At 40.6% G+C, this 6,653-nt stretch overlaps 2 pseudogenes; both read left to right on the forward strand.

Annotated features, from left to right (window-relative positions):
• Positions 1 to 155, forward strand: LOC149374060 (5.8S ribosomal RNA; annotated as a pseudogene).
• A 905-nt stretch (positions 156 to 1,060) lies between these two features.
• On the forward strand, positions 1,061 to 3,763 carry LOC149374061 (large subunit ribosomal RNA; annotated as a pseudogene).
• Positions 3,764 to 6,653: the final 2,890 nt, after the last annotated feature.

Consider the following 6,653-nt stretch of genomic DNA (forward strand, 5'->3'; position numbering starts at 1 on the left):
TACCCTGAACAGTGGATCACTTGGCTCGTGGATCGATAAAGAACGCAGCTAATTGTGCGTCAACTTGTAAACTGCAGGACACATGAACATCGACACTTTGAACGCACATTGCGGTCGTTGAATATATTTTCTGGACCACAACTGGCTAAAGGTCCTTCAATAAGAGAACAAAAAAATTGCTGGTCATAAAGAACCCCAAATCGTCATTATTAACGACCTGTTAGAGAAATTTCACGTGTAAAAGCGAAAAAATTGGTCGTTGGTACGAAAATAAATGTGTCGCTCTAAATAAAAAGGAAAATTAAAAAAGAAGAGATAAAAAAATAATACAGTAATAGATTGTCGATGGTGATACGATAATGCAAATAGAAAACGTTGTCACGAAGGTTGGAAATTTCTTTTCATTCAAAAGAAAAAGTCTCGTTTTTCAATTGATAAAATGCATTTCGTACGAAGCAAGGTTTGACGGGTCGTGCATGCACGCTTATCAAGTCAAACGTAAGATTGCACCCAGTTATTTTTATAATAGTTCTGCAAACGATGACTAAAGCGTACTCGCCAAATCGTCAACATTGTATATCTCGTTAAAGATGCGCATTACCAACAAAACCGAGAAATTTAGATACATTTGACAAAAATGACTATTGAGAGTGACAACGATAATGCTGTTTTAATTATTTGGTATTCTTTTTATTTTTTCGTTGAATTTCCTCTGTAGTCGTTCGAATTAGTCCCGGATCTTTTTTGTAATAAGTATTAATCTGATTACTGTTGGTTCAAAAGTGGACTGGTCAAGCCGTAAAATCGTTAAAAACACTTCCGTGTCGCAAAATAAAAAACAAAACAAAAAAAATTGTGTCACAGAAGTGGAAAAAGGTAAGAAAAAAGAAACAGCCATGCGATCAATGCTGTCTTTCTGTGTTTTTCTTTGTTTTTTGTAATTTTTCATTTGTTTCTTTAACGTTATACATAATTATAAATAATTTTTTTTGCTTTTCATTATTTTTCGGAAGCACATTACCCAGAAAAAATTATTATTGTGTAATAAAATTATTCGAGCCAACCTCAGAGAAGGCGAGGGTACCCGCTGAACTTGAGCATATTATTGGGCGGAGAAAACGAAACTAACAAGAATTTCCCAACTAGAGGCAAGCGAACAGGAAAAAGCCTAACACTAAATTTCACAGTTCCGCCGTTCGAAAATGTGGTGTTTGGGAGGGTTCGATTAACCCATGGCATTGCTTTGCGTCTAAATCCATCTTCAACAAGGCAACTTACCTGCAGAGAATGCAAGGCTCATAGCGACCGAGGACTCTTGGTCCATTCGGTCGAACCATTTGGTCGAAGCATGCCGTGAGAGAACCTTTCTTTAGAGTCGGGTCGCTTAAGAGTGTAGCTCTCAACGAGTTGCATGCTCTATCTAAGGCTGAATATAAGAACACAACCAATATAAAAAAAAAGTGAGAAAAAGTTAGAAGGAACTTTAAAAAAAGAATTTGGAAGTACGCGAAATCATTTAGGTTTAAGTCTGAGACATCCAAAAGTTCGAATGGTAAAATTCAGCGTTAGTGGCTGTTGACTTGCGTATGATCAAGATGCTTGAGTATGTGGTGTTTTTAGATATTTAGCGTGTTCGGGGCACGTTGTCATGCGTCTTGTCTGACAATGCCGGCGTGCACTTCTCTCCTAGTAGGACGTCGCGACCGATTGGGTGTCAATCAACGGCCCGTACGGTAGACTATCGTGCCAAACGGACACGGCAGACCATCGGTGTCATTTACCTAAGTGACTGCCCAACGGTATAAGAAAGTTGTGATCAAGATTGGTTTAAAGTCATACTTTCGAATATGTTCGGCTTGGCAATCGAACGAGTCTCACTCGGATTTAACGGACCTCCTGCCATTGCTGTGCGCGCTTGGCTCTTTTAAGCACCAAAATTCTCGAACTGGCTTGGAAAAGCCTAGCGCTTTTCAATTAAAATTACTGGTCAGCGACGCTTTTGCTTTGGATAGTTTCAGGACCGGTCTTGAAACACGGATCAAGAAGTCTAACATGTACGCAAGTCATTGGGACTGGTATTATTTTATACAAAAAAATTTAAGCCTAAAGGCGCAATAAGAGTAAAAGTTTGCGAGCTTCGTGCTCCACACCTAAGAAAGGATGATTTGCGTCACGTATGCAGATCTGCACTCCTGGGGCGTCTCGTGCTTATTGCTAGCTAAGGCGCACCAAGAACGTACACGTTGGGACTCGAAAAATGGTGAACTATACCTGATCAGAACAAAGTCATGGAAGACTCTCATGGAGGTCCGTAGCCGAAACTACCTCAACCTATTCTCAAACTTTAAATGGGTGAGATCTCTGGCCTAATTAAATATTAAAACCACAAGATTTATATACAACAAAAAAAAAATTAGAGTGCCAAGTGGCCTAAGTTTGGTCAGTGGAACTGGCGCCGTGGGACAAACCAAACACTGAGCTACGGCACCAAAGTTGAAGCTTGTGGGATACCATGGAAGGCGTTGGTTGCTTAAGACAGCAGGACGGTGGCCATGGAAGCTTCAATCTACTAAAGAGTGTGTAACAACTCACCTGTCAAAGCAACTAGCCCTGAAAATCGATGGCGCTGAAGGATTGCGCCTATACTCGGCCGTCAGTGGCAAGTGGGGCGTTGTAAAAGCAATTTTTCAACGTCATGAAGCTTTGACGAGTAGGGTCGCGGCGGTGTGCGCAGAAGGGTCTGGGCATGAGCCTGTCTGGAGCCCCCGTAGGTGCAGATCTTGGTGGTGGTAGCAAATACTCCAGCGAGGCCCTGGAGGACTGACGTGGAGAAGGGCTTCGTGTGAACAGCCATTGCGCACGAGTCAATCGATCCTAAGCCTTAGAAGAAATCCTATGTCAATGACGGTGTTTAGATTTATTGTTTTCAATAATTGAAAGCACACACCCGTCGATTGAAAGGAATCCGGTTTCTATTCCGGAACCCGGCAGCGAAACCGCTTAAAATTTGAGCTCTCGCAACAGTGTTCATCGGGGTTACCCAAAGTGACCTGGACACGCCGATGGGAGGTCCGGGAAGAGTTTTCTTTTTTGCATAAGCGTTCGATTTCTCTGGAAACCTCTAGCTGGGAGATAGGGTTTGGAACGCGAAGAGCACCGCAGTTGCGACGGTGTCCGGATCGTCCCCTTGGACCTTGAAAATCCAGGAGAGGGCCACGTGGAGCTGTCGCGCCAGTTCCTATCCATATCTGCAGCAGGTCTTCAAGATAAAGAGCCTCTAGTCGATAAAGTAATGTAGGTAAGGGAATTCGGCGAATTGGATCTGTAACTTTGGAATAAGGATTGGCTTTGAGGAGCGGGGCGTGTTGGGCTTGGTCGGAAAGTGGGTGTGGCTGACGTGCTGGGCCTGGGTGAGGTTTAACTTTGCGGCAGCTTGCGCGTGTGTATCGCGTTCGTGGTGTGCGCGTCATAAATTTGTCGCGGAGGCTGACCGAGCTCAGTATCATGCCTTGGCCTCCCGCGGATCTTCCTTGCTGCGAGGCTTACGTGACGGTTCCGTAATGTGATTTCTGCCCAGTAGTCTGAATGTCAACGTAAAAAGATTTGAGCAAGCGTGGGTAAACGGTAAAATTAACTATAACACTCTTAAGTATCCACATGCCTTGTCAACTAACTAGTGGCTCGCATAAATGAATTGACGAGACTTTTTTTGTTCCCATCTGCTGCATCAAAGTTATTTGTGACGGCCTTACTGAGTCCTCGTCACCGGACTTGGAAATGTCATGGTCAATAGGTAAAAGCAGGAACTGGTGCTAAAAGAGCTGGTTAAATATGCCCTTACGTTAGAGACGAGTTTTTTCTCTGAGCTTAAAATGCTACTGATTGAGACACACGATGGGGGAGTAAGATTGATGTGTAGTGTAGGAGTTGTCGTGTGAAAGCAAGTAAAGTTTGAAAGCTGTTGGACTCGACTTTCGTGAATACAGGATGGTAGAAGATTTGAGAATTTTCAGAGGAGCGGTTAAGATTGACAACGGCTTATTGTGTCTCTCAGCTAAAGTGGCATAAAGCAATGCGCGTAGTGGACTTGGTGGATTGCTAGCCGCTGCCTTTTAAGGGAATGAGTAAAAGGTTGAGATTCTTGAGCAGGTGTTAAGAAAGCAATGCGTGTGGTGACTTAGAGAAAGAGCAATAATTCTAATACAATGTGCGTGCTGTAAAGGAATGGATGAAGGAGTTAAGATATAGAATGGATGAAGGTGACCAAGAAGGAAAGGAACAAAATAAGGAAGGAGACAGAAAAGCTAAAAATGGTGAAAGAAAAGTTGTCCAGGCAAATAAAGAAGGAAAGATCAGCGCAGTTTATATCTTTAATCCGATGCCAGGGGGGAGATCGCTGGCTTAACTGGCAAGGAGTAGACGCCAGATCACTCCGTCTCTCCGTGTATAGGCTTACAGCGGCATGTGGACCCGATGCACCTATGGAAATATTACCAGAAATTTTTTTTTAAGATCACAACAGTAATGCTGTTCTGAACCTACATAATTATACAATTTACAGAAATGATCGCTTGGGTAATGAAGAAGATGGTGTGGTGCTCTACATACAGAGTTGTTTCAAGGTAAATATTGTTAGTACCTCCAAACCATTGTTTAATAACATACCCGACTTTATCATTGCTAAAGTTACTTGGCTTGACAATTTTTTATTAATAGCAGAAGTATATTGACACCCTAATTTGCCATTTACGCATACATTCTTTGACAATGCTGCACGACTCTTGCCCAAATATAAACGACAACTTATTACAGGGGATTTTAACATCAATATGCTCATAAACAACAATGCTTCGACTTTTCTACGTAATCATCTAAAATCATTTTTTCTCGAATAAGTACCCTCTGGACCCACCCATCATTCTATTTACCGTGACCTACTTTCACATGCCTGGATTGATCTATTTATAGTTTATTCTCTCACTCATGTAGCTTCTTATACTAAATCATCTACGCCGTTCATTGCAGGACACGACTTTGTAATGCTTTTACTTAATTTTTCGAAACCATTACCAGCTAAAAACACATTATTAACTAGGCCGCTCAACCACATTGATACTTAGCAACTTAATGATATAATTGCAAATACCTTTAATGTATTGAACTTTGCCTCTCTAAATAAAAATTCCAATCAATTTTTTTTTTATTACAATAGTACTATTCTGACATCTTTTGACGCAGTTGCTTCTCTTAAAACTATCTATACTAAATATACTTATAAAAGTAGGATAACTTCATCATTGCAGCGGCAGATGAAAACTAGGGATGCAGCACATAAACGTGCTTTCCATACTCAAAACCTAGTTGATTTTAAAAATTTTAGAGAACTCCGTTGCATTACACAAAACGCCATTGATACAATTAAAAAGGAGTACCTGACGAATAGGCTCGATTTTGTTTGTTCCCCAGGAAGACCTGGACTGCAATCCGTAAAATGGGATTCAAAGGTGCTTGCTTCAAGTTTCCACTTTTATATTTTACCTCCAATGACCTCATGACCAATTATACGTCTATTTTGTCTACTATGCCTCCAATAACTAACATTGATCTGTTTTGAATACTAGATATACCTTTACACAATACTAAGCCAGTATTTTCTTTTCAGCAATTTTTTTGTAAAGATGTTAGCAATGCTCTATCTAACATTAATTATAATTCTAGTGGTAGTGACGGCATTTCATCTAACATGCTACGGGTAGCTTCTAATTCTCTTATCGAACCCTTAGCATCAATCATTAATAAATCATTCGAAGAACCTTATTTTCTGACAGACTAGAAAAATTCTTTCATTACCCCATTAGCTGAAGTGCGTTTCCCTACATCTCCATCTCATACTCGACCAATATCCAAGCTTCTGGTACCGTCTTAGGTATGTGAGCGACTGGTACACGATTAATTGATCAGCTACCTTGAGGCTTGCAATATACTCGATAATCATCAGTCAGGTTTTTGAAAAGGGCATGGTACCCAGACAGTCATCTTCGTATCCTTGATGACATTTGTATTGGAATTGATAATAAAGAATTAATGATCTTAGTGTTGTTTGATTTTACTTAAGCCTTTGACGTGGTTTCCCACACTTTGCTCCTTGAAAAGTTATGCCACTTAAACTGTGACGGGTCATCCATTAGATGGTTTTCCAGTTATCTTCAGAATCGCAGGCAGGCTGTTTCGATACATGGGCGTGCTATTTCTGATTGGAGAGTCCCTTCACCTGGTGTGTCACAAGGCAGTACTCTTGGCCCGCTCTTGTTCTTTATATTTATTAATAATCTTTTAAGAGTCATTTGTTACTGCAAATGCAAATTTTACGCAGATGATCTGCAAGTATACTAACACTTTTCTCCTGATAATATCTTTAATGCATTTGTCAAAGTAAGATTTTACTCTAACAGCGTAGCAGGATGGTCAGACCTAAATGACCTTAAAATAAACTTTTTTAAAACCTTAGCAATATTACTCTGTGGTACTACTTTTATTTCAAGAATTAGTATGGCTACTTTACCTAACATCACCCTTAACGATGTAAATATTAAATTTGTGACTGATGTTAAAACATTAGGATTGTGGCTTACTCCCACCTTTAGTTGGGATCG

Source organism: Copidosoma floridanum, unplaced genomic scaffold (genome assembly GCF_036245765.1).
Source record: "Copidosoma floridanum isolate Cflo_tuat_1 unplaced genomic scaffold, Cflo_Japanese_pri ptg000022l, whole genome shotgun sequence".
Taxonomy (NCBI): domain Eukaryota; kingdom Metazoa; phylum Arthropoda; class Insecta; order Hymenoptera; family Encyrtidae; genus Copidosoma; species Copidosoma floridanum.